The sequence below is a fragment of the Vanellus vanellus genome (assembly GCF_965231255.1).
Source record: "Vanellus vanellus genome assembly, chromosome: 7".
Taxonomy (NCBI): Eukaryota; Metazoa; Chordata; class Aves; order Charadriiformes; family Charadriidae; genus Vanellus; species Vanellus vanellus.
Genome location: NC_138912.1, coordinates 12,195,327 through 12,215,573, shown reverse-complemented (window position 1 = coordinate 12,215,573; position 20,247 = coordinate 12,195,327).

Sequence of the window (20,247 nt, the reverse complement as noted above, 5' to 3'; positions counted from 1 at the left end):
CTAGCAATTGAGGTCCAGCACACGTTATCTACACTGGTCCCAGCCACTCAGTGAGGTCCTGTGTAATTTCTGAGTGCTCCAGCTGGTCTCCTCCATCAAACAGCATCATGTAAGGCAATGTGCTCCATTTGGGATCCTATAAAACCATGCAAAATGTCATCTGAAGACATTCCTCTAAAGAAGGGTCCTTGCAAGGCATCTCAGTTTCTTTGCTTGTCACCAGTCATCCCTTCTGTGTGCTCTTTCCTGACATGATGCTTGTCCCCAGATGCAGATGTGCTGGTTGCACAGCACTGTACAATGAAGGGAATTTGTTTCCTCCCTGAGAGCTGGGTGATGCCTGTAGCCTGCCATGAGGCTCTCTGGTGACTCATTTCTCTCCTGAAGGGTTTCCACTGGTAAATTCACAACATTTTGTTCAAAGTGACTATGCCTAGTATTATTTTGTAGTACTCTGTCACTCGCTGTGTCCTGCCCCACTCTGTTTTTCAGCAGCTGTGAGCAGATAGCAGAGCTGCTCCAAACTCCCTCCACCAGAAGCTCTTCCTTATACCTATCTGACATCTCCAAGGTTCCTGTAGGCAGACAAAGCTCTGAGCACAAATCAAATCAACATCTAAAGAACTCTGAGTCTTGGGCAGCTGTTTCTTTCTGTTAGAAAGCTGACTGAGGGAGGAACCAAAGGCAGTCAATGAGCAGAACTGTCTCTGGTCTGTATCCAGGCTATGACAGCTCTGCTTTGTTTCAAAAGCCTGCTGCTACAAACAAGTAGTGGAGAGTCTCTAGGGCAAAAGACAGTATTTCTGCCATTGCTATTAATAGTTGCTAGTGGATTTGGTGCAACATGCCTGGGACTTGAAGGCCTGCAGCAATTAAGAGTTCATGTCCTAATGCTGGACTCTTATCTAAGAGTGCTTTCTGGCATCTGCCTCTCTTAGGAGCTGCGTGTCTTCAAAGACTGAGTAAGTCGGACAGGAGAATAGCTAAATGGGCATGACAAGAAATAGCATGAAAAGCTTAGCAAAAGGAAATGGCATTCCTTGTGGTGTTATCTATGAGGCAGCGTTTTGAAGGAAGTGGTTGAAACCCATGAAACTTGTGTCACTGCAGGCTGAGTTGAGCAAAGCGCTGAGGCAGGGAATGGTCATGAACTGCTCACAGATGACCTTCAGGATTACAGCACCTAAGCCCAGTGGCTGGGATCTTCCTTTTCAGAAGAAAAATGGGTGAAAAATCCTGTAGCTGAGCAGCCCCATAAAACCCCCACCTTTTCAGTGGCCTGCGCAAGATTGGCAAGCAGGGACATTCTTCAGAGTTTGCGTACAGCTTAAGTCTATCACTAGGTGACCCTTCTGGACCCGTCAGCAGGAATTTCTGCTGCCTCTGCCTCAGTTCAACCCACTCCCAGGCAGAAGGGTTAGGGTCAATTGCTAACCTCTGCTGGCCCGCGCTCCTCCAGAAGGCTGAGAGGCACAGGCTGCTTTGTATATGAAATTCTCAGTCTCTGAGGGAAAGGCGCTGCCCAGACCAACCATTGCAGCTCTCCCACCCCCAGTTATCCCACAGTTTCGTTCCCACGTTGAAGCAGCAAAGAGGAAGCAGTGAGCTAGACCAAAGGCATTGCTGATACTTAGTCACTTCGGCCACCAACCTCCTCCTTCCAGACTTTTGTGGAAAGGTGGATTTTTCTGTCTCAGCTTTTTGGTTCTAGCCTGGCAGATAGAGGTGCACACAGGCTGTGGGACCTGTCTTTTGGGTGGGCGTGCTCTTTCTTTCCTCTGCGGGTCAGAGATTGCTTCTAAAATCAGTGCATACAACGAACCAGTCAAGATTTTTTTCCTTAGGGTTTGTCTGCACAGGGAAGTTTACAAGAATAATTATACCATATGTTACACCAGTATTTCCACCCTGTATGATTGTTCTTATTTTGAAATACGTGTATCCAAACAGAGCTATACTGGTGTTTTTAGCAGTATAATTATGCTAGTAAATTCTGAGTTGACACCAGCCTTCAGACACTGATGTTATTTTATAGGGTGAAAAGCATTGGTACGGATAACCATTATCTTCTGATTGTTAGCAATCCTGTGTTGACTTATGCTGTTACTTATTTTCACAATCTCATTTTTTCAAACTCTCTCAGAGTCATCTTTAATTATTTCAGTACCTGAGATCCTTTTTTCCTGCCTCTCCCTCACATCTGAAATGCACACCTTTCTTTTACAGGCTGAATTTGATGACAATCACAAGTGCAATTTGAAAACCTGGCAGTTCTGAAAAGCAAGTGCAGAATTTGATTACACACAAGCCCCTTCAGACAGGGCTTGTACAACATGCGGTTCTCCCCACAAGCCCAGCAGCTGTGCACTTAACAATTTAGGCTCAGCATTATTGTCGATACCTTTTGCAGATGGCAACAGCTTGTGCCACGTGAGAGGGAAGGGAAATTTCCTACCAGACTGCCCTTATGTACAAGCTTAATAGAGACACCTTTAGAAGGACTCTGTCATTAATTAGAATCACAGTTCTCCCCAGGATATTGATGCAGGCTGTGCTTGCAATGTGTGCAAAACCACGACTCTCGGAAATATGTTTGGCAGAGCAAACAAGAGACACGCGGCATCCTGAAATCCTCCACCTGAGGAAAAATCAGTGTTGCTTTCCTTGAAGTGCTTATGAACATCAGCAGCCAGAAAACCTTATGAAAGGAAAGAGCAATAATTTAACAGATCATTATCTGTATTCCATCATGGACATAAAGCCTGTTTAGCTGGGCAGTGTATGCACGGATTAGTACCTAGCAGCCCTGTTCAAGGGTACATCTGCTCAGTCATGTTCCCTTGCCAAGCCTTAAGTGATACTGAGATGGTCCTTGCTAATGCATCTAAATGGCTTCAGGAACCCAGCAGCCCCCAGCTCTCCGGCGAGGCTGAGCTACCATATGACTGACTGCATCTGACCACGTAGACGTTTCCTGTGATATGGGATGGGTTGTGCTGGCATCTGTGTGCATGCACAGGCTGTGATGACTGTAGCCAGAAAAGACAAGCAAAGGATCTTTTTTTGAGAGAGAGAGACGAAAGCTTACGCATTGTCTCGCAGTTGTCTCATTTCCCATTCATCCCCCTTGGCGAACGCAGAGCCCTGAGCTGGGGGTCTGGGCTGCACATCCAACTGGTTCCCAGTATCATGCCCGTGCAACCACATCATCCTCGGCATATTTTTAGTAAGAGGAGAGGCAGGTCATAGCAAACCTGTAGGGTCAGTTGTCTGCTGCTAAAAGTCTTGTGAAACAGATCTAAAAAAAGTTTCAGTTACCCAAAGCTTGTCTGCTTTTTTTCCAGCTACATTCATTGGCCCCAACAAAAGCTTGTTACTTCTCTCCAAAATCTGGCTTCCCAAGGGACAGAGGAAGAGCTGCACTCCTCTAAATGGCATCCACCAAAGCCTATATCAAAGAAAGGAGATTTTTAAGGGAGCCAGTAGGAAACACTGAGCAGAATTATTTCAATCTTACCCCTCTGTGGCCCCCCTGGCCTGGGAGGGGGTTGCTGGGCTTCATAATGCTTGAAGAACAGTGCTGGTGCCTTTTCTTCCAAGAGCCAAGCAAGAAGCGTTTCTCTCCAGCAGAAGCCTGGAGAAGCGACTCCAGTAAGAATCTGTTGCATACTGGGCTATTCTCAAGAGGGGAGATGCCTTTCTAGAGCCCTGCCTCATCTGCCTGAGGGTTGTCCTGACCACCAGACTAGAGTCTGCTTTGTGGAAGGAGGGGGTGTGCAAGATGTTCTCTTGATCCACCTTCTTGGGAGTGTGTCACACTGCATAAACTAATTCACTGCAGAACCAGAGATGTGCTTCTGCAGCCCGGTGGCTCAGAGGCTCGCATGAGGGACAGAGGTGCTATTTTCAGTGACTGCTTCAGGCCCTTAGACCTGGGGGGGCTGGGAAAAAAAATCACATCTTAGCCCAAATTCATATCGTGAATCCTAGGGTTCTTGTATTTGGCTCAGTTCTGTCTCGGCTATAGTAGAGATGGACTCAAAACGAAAGGCAAGAAGAGTTGTGAGGGGAGCTCACCACCTCAGCAAATTACAATAAACAATGCTTATTTCTTCCCTGTTACAGGTTTTGCAGGATGTCCTAATTACCTTGACATTATTAGTGCGGAAGTTGTGCTCTATCCACCCACTAAGTACAGGAAACATGCCCAGTGTGTAATTCCATCCTTCACCTCACATGCCTCTGATGGGCTGGAGTCTGAAAGGAAACTGAATGGCCCGGAAAGGTTAACCAGAGACAGAGAGAAATTAACCCTTTCATTTTCACTCACAGCCCATTATTTTTGGAAAGTCGAGTTGTTGGGTGGAGCACAGGGTGGTGCCATAGAGAGGTTGTTAACTTCCAGGCTTAGAGAAGGCTTGGAGTATTAGATCTTCCAGTTTCAAGCAATCTCCGGGGATGCTGTTGTGCAGACTATATCCTTCAGATCTAGTCAGTCGGAGTGTGGAAATTTATTATGGTTTATTTGTTACCGGGTATTTATTATCATGTCACTCAGGCTGAAATCAAGGCTCATCATGTCAAACTACAAAACTGGGAACAGAGACATTGCACAGAGCAAAGAGTTCGCAATCTAACACATGACATGGAACACATTAAAGAGAAAGAGCTACAGAAGAGGGGACCTTAGTCATACAGCTTCAGGCTTGTCTTTATTTCCTAAATATGCAAATTTTCAAGAAATATTAACAGTCAAAAGAGGCTTTACCATTGTGGACTGATTGTTCCCTCTCCATACCCTGGTTGGAGTTGGTGCTCAGCAGAGCAGCAGCTCGTGGAGCAGGGATGCTCTTTTAGTTATACTGAAGGGACAAGTACAAACCCAATCAGGATTCAGCGTGCAAGATGCTCAGAGGTATTTGCGCAGAGAAAGGGTGGTGGAGACGCAGATGAAGACAGGAGAGCAAACATAGATGGAGAAGGGAATATGGAGGGGGACAGTACAAAAACAGATGAATTGTATAGATGCAGATGTGATGTTTGAGTTTTGGAAAGGGAAGTAATAGGAAGATATTCGTTAAGGCAAGGGAGGCCATAAACACCTCAATAAGCAAGGAAACTGTAAGTTAAACACAAAGGTTGCATTGGCTTGTGTGCATTTCAAATGCTGCTCTAATTTGTATCTATAGGACAACATGGATTAAATGGAGATAATCCCTTTACAATGGTTTAATCAGTACAGGTGAGTCAGTCAGCATCAGGAGTGCATAAGTGTAGAAATAATTGTTTAAGTAAGTCATAGCAAAGGGATGGCAAGAAATTCTGGAGAGGGAAGCAAGATATATTCAGAAATGTTTATTCTCTATTATGGCCATTTGGTAAGAGGTAAAGACCGAGTCAGAATAATGTTGCACTGTCTTATTTGCACACCAAGTACCTGCATACAAGAGTCTGTGCACAAGAAAAGAAGTGGCCATGTTTATATTAATAGAGTGAAAAAGAGCTTTGCCTTACACTGTTCATCCATCCTTTATCATCTGTGAAGGTGTATAATAATATTTATAAGACAGGTTTATAAATTTGGTGCATATAGCTATGAAGTGTCTTTTAAAAAGGCATTGCAGTGCTCTGAAGCTTTCCATCTCTGAGGTGTCTGCAGGGACAGGGCTGCTTTTCATGTTTCATTCTGAGGACTGCCATAGGGGGGACCTGCTACGCAGAAGGCTTGGCTTTTGCTCTCATTTGTTCTGTGTGTTTCCTATTCAGACTTAAAAATCATTCTGCTTGAAATTACCCATCTGGTCTTTGTGATTCAGGACAAAGCCACAAAAAAATCAAGATAGATTCTCCTCCCCTCCCTATTCAATACTGTTTACTTGAAAATTATAGTCAGCACTGAAAGCGGATTTTTACTTGCATTTAAACACTTCCCTGAAATACTTGCTGTAGCAAAGTAGGAAGAGAGGGAGGGGGAAAATGCAAATGCCCCAAAGCAGTATGAATGCTGAGAACTTCAGGTCTGAAAATGAGTTATTTGTGGCTTAGAGCTTTTCTCAGGAGCAATTTCACAAAACTAGACATTAGGTTTACATGAAATGCTCACTTTGAAACTATGACTTGTGGTGTTATGCTTTGTGGGTGTCTTTTTTATTTGTTTCTTAAGAAAAAAATAGAAATTTCTCTTCACCCCACTTGAAAAGACTCATGTTGGAAAATTCAGAACTTGATAGAAAAAAATTAACATTTCTAAGCTTTTTGAATTTCCTCTGTTATGTTTTCTGTACCTCTCCTGATAATACAAGTACATGTGTTTAGAAAAGGGTGAGAAGAAGGGGCCAACTTGGTTGTATGCCTCTTCTCCAATTTTTAAAGACCTCATCCTTCAGTATTGTTTCGAGAAACCTGCAGACTAAGCATCTCCAGATGATTCAGCTGATAAACTTATTGCTGTTTCCAAGCTTGTTACTAAGGAAAGAAAAAATGCAGTTTTCTGGTTGCAAACTTTTTTTAAGGACAACTGACTCTTACTCATTTCATAACATTTTTATTTGCATTTAGGATCAATTGCTTCTGTCACCAGGTGACCGGCAGAACTGGAATAACAGGCTTCTTTCTGCCAGTTCCTTTTACTAATTTGACAGAAAAAGCTGCTGCGACTATGTCCTGAAGAAGCACAGGTCACATTTGTTTTCCTGCTCCTCCCTTCCAGCAAAATTTGGAATTGTAGGAACGAGTGCCAAGGAAGTGGTGTGAGGGGGTGACACAGCGGCTTTTTGATGGCATCATACGAGTGCCCTGGTATCATCCTCTAATTGACGCCTCTGGGCTGGCGGAGGATGATGTGGTGCAGGAACAGGAGCTTGAAGGAGGAATGCAGGAGGGTTTGAAGGCTGATAATGCTTCCATGAGGCCTGGAGAGGAAGCATAATAGGTTTCAACCAGAGACCAGGGAAATAATATTTTAAAGCCAAGCAAACAAACAAACAACCCAGGAAGGACAATTAGCAAAGCTGATCAAGAGCAAGGTGCAGAGGCCCGACTCATACTATATTTTGACAAAGACTGTCTTAAATTTCTCTTCTTCAATGTGTGTTTTTGTCCTCTGCTCTTGGCCCTGTTTATTGTGGGGTCTGTTTGAGATACCAGATCTAAACACAATCTAGTTAGGATATTTTAGCACAGATAAAGTGAAATTCCCCACTTCCCTCCTGTGAGCATCACTGTGACATTTACAGCATTGAAGTAAATTGTTATTTTGTTTGAGCTTCCTCTGTATTTCCCTGGAACCCAGCAAGCAGTGGGAGCCTCTTTATTCTGGGGGGAAAAAAAGAAAAAAAAAAGAAGTTAACTTTCCAGTAAAGCCACAGCATGTCAAATCAGTCCAAATTGTTATTAGTCACCTCAGGACCAGATCAGCCGGTGGCCGTTTTGGGAATCCACGAGGGATTTTTTTCCGACTCGCTCTCCCCATAGTGGTTAAGTCACAGCTTGCTCGTGGCCTGCCTATGGCTGTGCACAGCCCAGGCTCAGCGCTGGCTCCTCAAAGCCTGACACGTAAACAAGAACTGGGAGATTTCACTAATTCCTTACCAAAACTAGATCCTCCCATCCCTCTTCATAGCTGCCAAGTGCGTGAAAATGTTGGAAAAAAACCAAATCAAGCCTTGACATATGTGTTGGTTTATTTACTAGCAATTTACTTCCCAGGAAGAAGCACTTACGGGCATGCGACAGGCTGTGCCGCTTCTCCTGGTGGGGTGGGGGGAGGATTCCCCATCGCTGAATTTTCTCTTTCTCTCACTACAAAGTACTCCCTTATGTCATCGCCTCACCCTGTGGACCTCTGAAGGACCAGATCCTGCAAAAGGTGGAGAATCCTGTTAAATCAGCACTTGTGTAAAAGCCTGGCCCTGGCCGTCGTGCAGGATGGCGGGCAGAGCATGGTACGTGGTGATGAGAAAGCTGTTTTCTCTCTCTCTGCTGGGGGCTGGACTGCAGAGCATCAGGTTGCTCTGCTTCGCAGCCTGGCAGCTGCTGGTTGTGTGGGGCTGTGCTGTTTCAGGCTGGTTTGGGTTAAACTAAGCAGTGTAGAAAAAAAGCCATTGCCTCCTATCAAACTGTAGTCCTTCAGTCGACACTCACCACCTCCGTGGTGATGAACACCCCATACTTCCTGCAGCCCGGCTGTCACCTTGGCGAGCTTGCCCACTATGTCCTTCACCTGCACGTGGACAGCTGACAGTGGAGCTAACTATGTGCATCTAATTTTCTCATAGTAATCAATTCCTGCCTTCTCCCCCATCAGCTTTTCCTTTGTCGTCATCGCTTTCCCCACTCACTGTCCACCCTCACCCCAGCCCTCCATTTATCAATATTTTGCTATTATTAGGTGGCCCAGAAATGCATGTGTGTTATAGCACTGGTACCACAAGAGCTGCAGGGTGCATTTTTCTGTATTATTGACGTTCTTTCCCTCTCTGCTGTGAAAACATACCGAGCCATCACCTTCCCATTCTCTGTTGCTTTCAATCTGTGATGCTGGCAGGGCAGAAAGATCCTTTTTCACCCTGCTTTTGACTCTGCTGTTCGGAGAGATGGTGCTGGCTAAACAGTGATGGTGGTGAAAGCAGAAATGGATTCTCACTCCTGGTTTACAGTGTCTGGGGCAGATCGGGCTTGTAGCAGGCTGAGCTGGCTACTGAGTATACTGGCCTCCAAGCAGGCAACTAGAAATAATTGCGTTTGTGCTCACATGGTGTGTTACACTGGCTGCCCTAAAGGTGGTCGAATCCCATAGCGCTCAGGAGTGTGGAGGAGAATTGAGAAGCCTTGATTAAATTGTCACTGAGGTGGAAGTATTTTTAGTAGTAGTAGTAGTATTCATTTTTTTAATAAAAAGATATAATAACGTAACCAGTTTCCTTACTAATGGTATTAAGGACAGCTGAGATCAGAGTAATTATTTTTAAGTAGAACATATGGTCACTTTCATGTCTAAGCGCAGTTCTATCACCACTTCTGTTTCACTCCCTCTGCTGAATTTTGCTCTTGACTTCTCACACAGTTTGGGCTCGCAGTGCTGGGGCTGTTGTTTAGGCAGCTTTATTGTCAAAAACTCCCCTTCCAACCTTATCTTGCTGGGAGGGTTACTCTCATGCATGAATTTGGCCCCTGAAAGCGGGGCTGGAGGCTGAGGCTTTGCTGCCTGGTGCAGGCATCACCAACCTGGTGTTCTGAACTTTTCTTTCCTCATGCTTTTCTGATTCTGCTCTGTTCCAAACTATGCCTGTGCAAAAAGTATTTGCACTTGGGGTTTTCCCCAGTTAGGGGTGTTTCACAGAGTTGGTCATACCTCTTCTTCGATTGAAAAGATGAAAATTGCTTTTCAGTTGAAAAGTCTATGGACATAACTCCAAGAAGAGGCTTGACAACACTTCACACACTTTATAAAATGTTTCTCAGCAAGGTGTAAATCTTTATTCTTTGTTGCTGTTGGACTCCTGCCATAACCACATGGGCACAGGGGCACTTGGATCCAGTGTAAATCTGTTCTCCCAATGCCAGCGCTAGTCCTGGTGCAGCCCTGTGGCTGTGGGCTCACAGGGTACCACTGCAGGGAAGGCTGAAGGAGGGAGTCAGGGAGAGGGCAAGCACTGCCTGGCTTGCTTCAGCTTGGAAATCTGCAGTTTCAAGTGGCTGTTCCCTCAACAGAGCCTAAAGGTGTTGCTCTTGCCATGGTGAAAGGCATTTTAGCAGCTACCCATCAACCTCTCCCTCCCCGCCCCATCTTGGTTCTTGTCACCTCCCCCATTTACAACAGCTCTGGTGCTCCCTGAACCATTTGGGTGAGCTGGTTCAATTTGCCATGCTAGAACATGTCTGCTCATCCCTTTTATTTTATATTTTTTTATTTTATATTTTTTATTTACATTTTTCTGAGCTGGGTGTCTTGCAGGGCTAGCAAGCTGGTTCAGCTGAAGCATATGGCCGGGCACTGAGGCTGCAGGAGGTGGCAGAGAGGAGCGGGATCCTTTCTGTTTGGGCTCACCCCACATTGTGGGGCCCCATGTGATGCTGGTCCCCGTACTTCTCCCCAGCTGGGTGGGTGGCAGGCTCGGTGCGGCTGCAGCTGTGAGGCTGTAGGTCCCCACGTGAGCCAGGCAAAGGCTGACTCCTGGCCCACCAGGGTTTAGTTATGCTTCGCAGATCGTCTCTCTAACAGTGTGGAGCGAGTGTATAGTGTGTGCTGGTGCCTGCTCCACCAAGTCTGTGGTCTGTGGCCCCCAGAGAGCTCATGGACAGATACTGGCCAGCACTCTGCTCCCTGTAAGCCTGTTGGCACTGCCTTTGGTCACGGTAAAGAAGCACTGGCTCTGACACTGACACCCTTCCTATAGACCTCTAAGACTCATAGTGACCCAAATTAACGTCACTTTTCCCAGATGCATGTGTTGCACGCAACTCATCTTCCCTCTTACATCCATCCCTGCAGCCCTCCGAGCACATTTGGCTTCTGCAGTCCTCTGGCCTCTTTCTCTTGTCCTGGTGTGGGCTCCAGCCAGTGAGGTGAGCATGTGGTGCAGCTCTGCCTTTGTGGGGGATCCTCCAAATCATGCACAACAGGAATGGAAAGCTGTCACTTATCACTGGCTAGAGGAATACATCCTACTGAGCCAGCTGACTGTGCAGCTGGAAGAGGTTAAAAATTAACCCCGCAATAATATATGTGGGTAACTGACTTTCTGTTGGTTTTGTAAGTAGTGCCAGTGTCATTCAAACTGACCTGAAGCAGGGCAGGGTAGGGGGAGAGGGAGGAATAGGGTGGAGGTGGGCAGGAACTGGAAATATTTGTGCTTTATGATACAAAACAAAGAAGAAAGCCTTTGATTTTTGTAAAGGGTGAGACGCTTTGCCATGTTCCTCTGTATAGCTCTGTTGAGAGGGATTTATATACGTTTTCCTGCATTACACCAAAGATGATACACTTATATCTGCTTCATTTGCAGTGCGAAGAATATCAAGCCTTCTCTTCACCATTCATGCACTGATCTACCTCAAAGGACATGGACATGAAGCGAGGACTCCTTTGAACATCCCTGTGTGTATCTGGCCACGGAGCCAGACTTTTCTGGTGCTCAGAGGCAGTAGAATTCTTTCGCAGCCACTTGGCTGCCACAGGGGAGCTAGGGAAGGTGCATTGGAGAACCACCAGAATCCAACTGATTTTTATTTACTTTTCCTGTCTGCAGCCACAGTGCAAAACAGGTAGAGTCCAATCCCAGGTTCTGCCCTCTACAGCCAACCAGGTAAGCTGGTCTGGACTGAGAGCACACCCTGGCCAGGCCAGAGGTTTCTCCTCTGTGTATGACAGGAACCATTGATTTTAATTTGAGTCAAAATATGAGTTAACTGTGCAGTGGAGAAATATCCCCAGAGAGGCTTCTCAGGATGTTGTCATATGTCTTCAGTTGTGGAAAAACAGAGTGATGAGACCTGAGTTTCTACTGTTAAAATTGGGGAGGAAAGATATTGCAGGGTGGGGTTTTTTTTTAATTCATCAAAAAGAAGTCACCTTTGAAGGTTACCTTTTAAGAATTCTGTGGCTGTTCCTGGCCTGATGGTATGTGAGAAGCAATACTGTTTTCTGTGAAAACAGCTCTGAAGAAAGGGACCACTTTGTTTTCACTTAAAAAAAAAAAAAAACAAACAAACAAACAAACAAAAACAACAAAAAAACCCACAACCCACAAGTCCCTGTCCTGAAAGGTCTGATTATGCTGGACCAAGCATAAAATCTATTACAGAGGTATTAGTTGCCTGCACCATTTATGTAGTCACACATTACACCTGCTATTTCCTGTAGGAGTCTAACACCAGCAGTATTTTCCATCCCAAACTGGATATGATGCTGAAACACCACACAGAAAAGGAATTTGCAAGGAACAGGCCTGAGCTGTGTTAAACCAATGACTTAACATGATTTTAAAAGAAAAAAGCCACCCAGGAAAACCAGATTATTAAATTTGCCACCATTCAATTAAAAAGTCATCCTTTCCTGTTGTTCAGTGAGCGCTGGGCTTTCCAAGTTCACCAGTCTTTCCTGGGATGAGTGACTCATGAACCTGATAGGAAAATGCACCTGTTTTTAGCCAGAGGTTAAAGCAGCTCTCCAGTTACCACAGTAAACAAAGGATTTATTTCTGTCCTTAGCAGTTACCCTTCGAAGTCCAGGAATGCAGGATGGCTGGCAGGAGCAATTTGGTTTGAGCCAAGTTTGCTGAAGTCAGTAGAATGTCTGAGAAGTGCATGGTAAGGTGCTTGTAGATGCCAGTGGGATTTGGCCCATGCCTTTTGCTAGAGAGAAAATGGGGAAAAAAGGTTGGTGCAGTGATTGTGCTGGCTGCTGAGGAGTCCAAGGAGCTGGAAGGTGTCTGCCATGGTATGGGACATGTATTCTCTTCTCTGGCCCAGACATCTCCGTCTGTACTCTTGGCAAAAGAGCAGCTGTCTGTCACAGAGATGTGATGGGTATATATGCATTCAAGACTATGAGACTGATCAAAGACCACAATAATGGCAATCATGAAAGTAGCTAAAATATTTGGAAATGAGAGTGGTGGATGTATTGGTATCATGGAAGCTGAGAGGTTCAGTTAGCCATGAGTCACTTATTAATCCCAGCATGAGAAATGGGATGTTTTTGATCTCCACTGTGGAGTGCTGTAAAGTGCAAACGCAACATCAGCTTATTTCAGGTCAGCACTCAAGATGGTATAAAGACAAGATGGATTTTAGCCTTTATTTAACTGCATTTAATTACATGCATGAGTTTCAAAGTCCCTAAGCCCTAATGGATGGTGACCTAAGGTCTGATTGAAAAAGCAACAACAACCTAAACCTTAAGCTTGTTGGTTACACCATATGGCGTGGCTGGACCATGTGACATTTCAGGAAGGGATGTAAGGAATAAAGCACCCAGCACATCCAAAGCATTTGCCAAGATTTCCAGATTCACTCGAGAATCTGAACACCGACCTCAACTGCCCTCTGTACCAGCATGGCTCAGGAGCTTGGCTGGGACAGATAGGAGACAGGGTTTCCAATCACATCTCCCTAAAGCATCTCTAATGCCCTCAGACAGAGCATACTGACACTTGGAGAAGAAGAGGAACACCTGAATTTTCGATTTGGAAGATCCATGTGGCTAGGAAATTGCAAATAACCCAATTTAAGGAAAAGAGGCAATCATCAAAAGCTGTTATCATAATTTAATTTCTTTTTTAATTAGTGTTAGCATGACAGATATTGTGAGTGTCATCTATTTGTATTTCTGGCTGTGCTTAGTTTCAGAGAATCCTGTTCTTGGGTCTGGATAAAGTACAAAGTCTCTTTTTCTGCTTTGGATAGCACAACGTGGTTCCAAATAAAGTTTTGTAGAGCTACCATTAAAAAAATAGAAAAGATCATAAAAAACTGCTTGTGGAACAAGCAAGACCTGCCGAGACATGGCTAAATGTAATCGCTTGTGGCAGATGCTTATGGGAAAACTGAAAGTTTTTTAATTGCTTAATTAATGAATAAGCAGATATGTTGAGAAAGGAAAGGATACAACTTGAGTATGCCACTTCTTTAAATGACTGCAGCATGGTTCTGTCCGTCACAGGAAGTCTGTGCCATGTTGATTCACAGTTTGATCTAGCATAGATGAAAAAGGTTGGTGTAACAAATCATCAGCTGGAATGTTTTGAATTTCCAGTGCCTGTGCGGTGCTTGGCATCCACACAGAGCCGCTACCCCAGGTGCTCCCACTTTGAAGATGATCATCTCCAGACCCTCACTTTCATCTTGGTCACATATCCAATTGAAAGGACCTTGACGAAACTGTGTCTGTTTCACATTTAAAAGAAAACTGCTTAAAAGTTGTTTAAATAATTTGTGCGTGCATCTAAGAATCTCAGAGCTTTAGCCATATCAATTCATTCTTGAAGCAACCTCATGAGGTATTATCCTAATTTATATAGGAGTTCAATGAGGCATGGAGAGTGAATGTTTTCTCTGTGTCAGGTCTGTATCTGGTAAAGGATACCAGCCCTTACCAGCCTCCATGAATCACCTTGGTGGGCTGATTAACATCCACCTGCTTTGTCTCTGAACCATGCAGCTCAGAAGTGTCATATTCACATCCTCACCCCGTTGCGCCTCCTTGCCCACTGAGCGCTATCCAGACATAGTGTGGTGAAGAAACCTCATGGGCTGTGCTAGCTCTGGGCTCACCACGGTGAGATTTGTTGACTCCTGCGTGCAGCAGTGGACCCTGGTATGTTTATGGCATAGTCCTGGGGTTCCTCCAACATATGCCAATTTTCTGGCAAGGAGGAGACCCAAGAACCAGGAACGTATTTACATCAATGTCCAAGGTCTCAGCCCCTCTCACAGCTCTTTCATAATGTCTTTTTGTTGTTGCATGCTGGGCTGCCCTTCCAGCTGGTGGATTTTCCCTCCGCATCCCCCAGTCTTGGAAGTCCCTCATCAAACTTCTCCCTGGGAAAGTTGGTAGTTTGTAGCACTGAGGCGGGGAGTCCCTGGTTCTGGAGCCTGTCTGTGCTACCTGGCATCCCGCGCTGTGTGTAGCATCGCCCATACCCTCGGTGACTCACTTGGGTCTGCCTTCACTGCCTCAGCCAGCTCACCATGGGATCAGGCAATCACCAGTGCTGATGCAAGGAATGGGGCAGGAGACCCTGACCAAGGAGAAGGGAGAAGTCACAGTGGCCTCAGCCTGGTCTTGTTTAAGGTGTCACGAAACTGCCCTCTAAGACTAGTCCTCCTTAAAGAGTAATCCAGCATGGAAGGGACACCAGGAACACCAACACAACAAATTTGTTTTGGTTTTCTACTATGGCCTGTCCCTCTCAAGTGCTCCTTTTACATAAGATCATCTCCAGGAGCTCTCCGGTGGCCTCCTGCTTTTGCTGTGCTTGAAAAAATGTTATCATTCAGTTTTATGCCTTTAGCAAGTTGTTTTTTGTTTTCTTGTACTTCATTGTAGTTTCACATCCACATTGTCAGCTTTTGCGTTCTTTCCCATCTTCCTTGACTCTCTATTTTTTAAGAATTTTTTTTTAGAACTCAGGAGCATTACATAGTTTAATCACATTTGCTTCCTTTTTCTTTTCCTTTGAATATGTTTTATTTGATTCTGAGCCTGCTGGAGAGTGTCTTTAAACAATTTTATATCATCTACAAGTGCTTTACTGTTTTTAGCTGCTGATTTCAATGAATTTTCTCACTTTTATGTGTTTCCCCTTTTTAAAGGTAAACATTTAATTTGGTACATTCAATCTATGTAGATCTTCTGAGAACTTGAGTCACTTACTTATCTTTCCCTCCCTGGCATGAACTGTTCTAACATTTATACTGTTCAAACCTGGTATAATAGTATTTTACTAATTAATTCTTTCTAGAAAGTTTCCCAGATACATGTGTTGCCAACATTCTTATTTAAAGCCAGGCATTCGAGTTAATCTTCCTTTATTTTCAGATTGCTGCCATTTGTACAGAAATGATTTTAAATGTGGTCATGAGCTAGCTACCTATTTTTGTGGGGTTGGGGGGGTGCATGGGGGATGTGTGTGTGTGTGCACCTTACTTAATTGGGGCTTCATTTATAGACATTGGTCTTCTCTGTTTTCCACTTATCTCCATTGCCTTCTGTCCTATCCTTTTTCTTAACAGAGGCATTTGAACGCTTCAACCAAACTGTGTGTTCTTCCATACCTCTCCCTTATCCCCATTTTTTAATTTAAAATTCTCCTGAAACTCTAACTCCATTACCTCCCAGCTCCTTTCTGTCTTGTTTACATAGGTCTCATTCTTTCTACATCGGCTTCTCTTTTCTAAATAGTTGTCTAATAAACCCAGCGACATCTGTAATAATGGCCTTGCAAGCTTCATACATTTATTTTGCATACATAGAACTATTTAATATCACCAGGGTTTGAAGTGCTCTCCCTTGCCTGCCCACTTGTGCTCTTCCCTTTGCCACAGTTAATAGCACGATCAGTCACGCTGAAAAGTTACACCCAACTAATAGGAAATTAGGAAACATTAGGAAATGCTCCCTGCTGCCTTGTAAATCCCTGGTGCCACCAGTAACAGGGGTGGCGGAGGAGAAGGAGGAGGAGGAAGAGGAGGAGGAGGAGAAGAAGGAGAAAGAGGAGGAGGAGGCATTCCAAGCATATGAACTCTCAGGCAAGTGAAATGAAGCCGAGTAGGTCACACACACTGCTTGTCACAGTCACATTCACCCATGGTGAAATATTGCCCACTCAACATTGTCTGGGAATGTCACCATTTGCCGTTCCAGTGGGAATTTTGTGCTACTTGGAGATTTCAGCCTCACGCTGAATTTTGGCAGTACCTCTGAGGCGATCGAGCAGCCCCCTCCCTCTGCCCAGCTGTGCCTTTCTTCCTCTCCCTCCTTGGTGCGGGCACAGATAGTCCTCCGACCAATGAACAGCAAAGACCAAGATGCCACATCAGCATCGCTGTGTTGTTAAACTACACCTCTTCCACAGGATCTTCACTATACACAGGCTTCATATTTACAGTGTTTTCCTGTCCTTTAGATAGTTTCCTATTGTAATGCACAGGGAACAACCAAAACTGGGGTTCACTGAGACAGTGAACAAGATGAGCGCAGGCTGAGCAGAAGGAATGTGATGTACGCACAAGGAGAACAAGTGTGACGTCTCTCCTGTTTCCCTCTCTAGGTGTTCCCCAAAGCTCTGCGCTGCATCTTGCTGCCATGCCGTGCTCCCTCTGATCCATGACCACAACTCTGTGCATCAGACGTCATTCCAGAGCAGCGGAGCTCTTTCCCAGGAGATAAGTAAGGGTTTTTTTTTTGCCTACGCAACAGCTCTCCTGAGCTTTCCCATGCTGGGAGGGAGGGTGGGAGGGAGGAGATCCGGCTTCCTCCCTGTCCGAGCGCCAGCCCCGTGGGCCTGCCATGGCACTGCTGGGAACATCCAGGGGCATGATGCAATTTGCAGAGGCGGTTTTTCATGCAGCCTGGCAAAGCAGCGTCTGATAATGGCTCTCCCTTTGTTTGTCGCGCACAATCGAGCCCATGATCTCCTCTCCAGTACAGGCAGCCCACGGTGTTACGTCCTGTACTGCTGTGATGACAAGAGCAGGGCTGTGCACAGGACAGGCAGCCCCGCAGCGCTTTCATCAGTGAATCACCGACCCTGAGTGCTAGTTAGGCACAAATCATTAATGGCCTAAAAGGGCTGGAATAAGCTAGCTCGGCTCCAGTGGAAGCACGGATTGTGTCTTTTTCAGGAGGCATGGGAAGCCCTTCATACATCTGTTTTTAAACTTCTCGACTTTGGCTTCTGAGTAATGCCACTGATTTCATTTTCCAAAGGTCACAGGGGAATTCTCTTCTGCCATCTCCAAAGGGCATGATAAATGTTCCTCTAACAAAGTAACGAATTGTTCAACACAATGCACTTAGCAATTACCTTGCCATAAAGGTATTTACAGCAGGTACGGTAAGATAAACCAGTTTGTCTCCTATTGTTTTTCAAAGGGGAAAAAAAGGGAAAGGCTGTAGCCATTTTATGGTGAGTTTGAGGGATAAATATAATTTGATGTCTCCACTGAATGCTTTCATGGGTCCTAAAAGATATTTTAATAGACTTAAAAGTCTATTTATAGACTATTCTGTTTAGAGACTATCCCTTTTAGACATCAGAAAACATATTCACTTCTGTATTCTGTGTACCTATTTAAATTGCATCCAAAGTTGTCCACAACATATCAATTCAGCACCTTTTCTGAATGTTCCTTCCCATATAGTCTTTATTTAAAGGAAGCTGTGCTATTTTATTTTCCACGGTATAATTCTGCCTCCTGCATGATGCTCTTTCACATTTTGGACGTAAATTCGTTTCTAACATGATGGGCAAAGAAGTCAGCCATGCAAGAAATTAAGAGCCAAGACTCTACAGCACATTACTGAATGCAAATCTGTTACCAACGCAAACCTAGATCTGTTTGGCAGGAGGAAAACCGGCCTTGCACCAGCAGCAGAGTGCTTGCTGGCCTATGGGTTAGAAATATGGTGTTGCTGCAAACCCAGTTCAACAAGTGTGCGCCTGCCTCCCTGACCTCTGCCACTTGCCGGTCTTTTCTTTGCATTTTTTTCTGAGAGGCCGATGTGGGAGTGAACCATGGAAACCAAACTGCCCCTCCGGCCTTCCAGCTGGTCCCAGTATGTCCCAGTGCACGTGCATTGGCTGGACAAGGTGAAGGAGAGATTTCGTCACTCTGGTATGTGGGTAAGGAGAGGCCAGTGCGATCAGCCCAGTTTTTCACCAGCATGAAATAAAAATTAGGAGAACAGAGACACAGCCATATTAGATGTAAAGACTGTCTGCAGCTATGTGATGGACAGGTAATCGTATCTCCTTTTGCTGCAGAAGAGGAGGAAGTGTAACAGCTCTCTGGAGTGGGTATCCCAGGAGAGCATCTATTTTCTTGGGGCTGGGGGCTCAAACGTAGTCCCAGGCCGGAGACAGCGTGTTCGTGCAGGATTTCCAGCTGCTGTGTGAAAGTCTGGGTAGCCTTTAGCACTTGTGCTTTGACTGTGCAAGCAAAGCTCCCCACTCAGAACTTTCTTTGGTTCACACACCACTTGTAATAGGGAAGATGTTGTAGGTAAAGCACTGAGAAACGGGTGCGAAGGAGAAAGGGTCTGTGGGTCTGCTACCAAATTCTTGTGCAATCTTGTGCAAATAATTTCTCACATCTGTGCATCTGTTTCCAATCTGTGATGTGAAAATAGCAGTATTTCATCTCATCCATGCACTATTGTCCTAAATTATAAAATCTTCCAAGGAAAAACTGCCTATTCCCAGGTTAATAGACAGAGTCTAGCGCCATAGGGCACTTTTTCTCCTACCCGTTTCCACATGTTGTGTCTGGGCTTTGCAATGGCTGTCATGTGGGGTAAACCGTGACATCTTTGTGTTATGTGCATTTGTGTCCAGCCTCGAAACGTTATTTCATTCCCTGAGGTGTGTGCTGTTATCAGGTGAATGACATGTCCCAGTCCCCTGGTAATTATTCATTAGGTAAGATTTAATGTGTGTGCGTGCAGGGCTGGCAGATCCAACTGGATCCCAGAGGAGGTCAGTGAGCCAAGCCTATGTCAGCTCTAGGGTAAGGATGAGTGAGTAACTGGAGTAAAGATAACAAAACAGTAAGCAGTAGCAGTTTGCCCAAAACTTTCTTTTCATCACAAGGCCAAACTCGCCATTCAGATCAGGAGGCTATGAGACTTGGGGTGGATTTGCGCTCACATCTAGAACAAATCGCAGGTCTGGACTGAGGCAAAACAATGTTTGGGACTCAAATCCCACTGCCACCTGTGACTGTTCTTTCTATCCATACATCCCCAAGGTCTGAAAAATGTTTTTAGCTTCTTGCGTTTCTTACACACTTGTTCGGTGTTTGGTACCAGGATTACTGTTTTCCTGTCCAGAAGACTGCCTCTGCACTATTTCCTGGCTGAGTAAGGGGGGCAGCCTTGGTCATACCAGTTTCGACTGGAGAGCATCTGGAAATCCAGGTGAATATAGGCACAAGCTAAGGAACAGCACACAAACACAGGGTGGACATTACACCAAAGAAATCAAGTGAGTGGAAAGATATTATTTGGCTGACAGTTAAGAGTGGGGGATTGATGAGCCACATAAATCTCAGACAAAATCCTGTTCCTCTTGGAGTCCAGGTCTAGGATTGGACTGGCTGATGTCCAGCTATCCTAAGCTGATTGATTTAAGAACTTGACACTGGTGGGTTAGGCTGGACATTGAGGCTTATATAAAATAAGTCTGATGCAGTAGAGGTGCAGAAAAGAGCTGCTTGGGAGCTGCGGGGAGCAAACGTATTCTTGCACGCTCCATTGGGGGGGAATCTAACGAAGGGGAAGAGCAGTGGTGACTTTACAGCTCTCGGGGCTCTGGAAATTCTGCCTGTTTGGCCTTTCCTGGTTTCCACCATCTTCTGTTCTCTCTGTCTCTGTTGTTCACCCACATAATTACATAAGATATCACCAGCTAAAGCTGCATCTGCCTCCTTAATAGACAGCTCATTATCTAGGGAGGGAAACAGAAAGGGCAAAAGCGTTTATGTGCCAACAGCACTACCGAAATGTTCATGTGCATTACAGGAGAA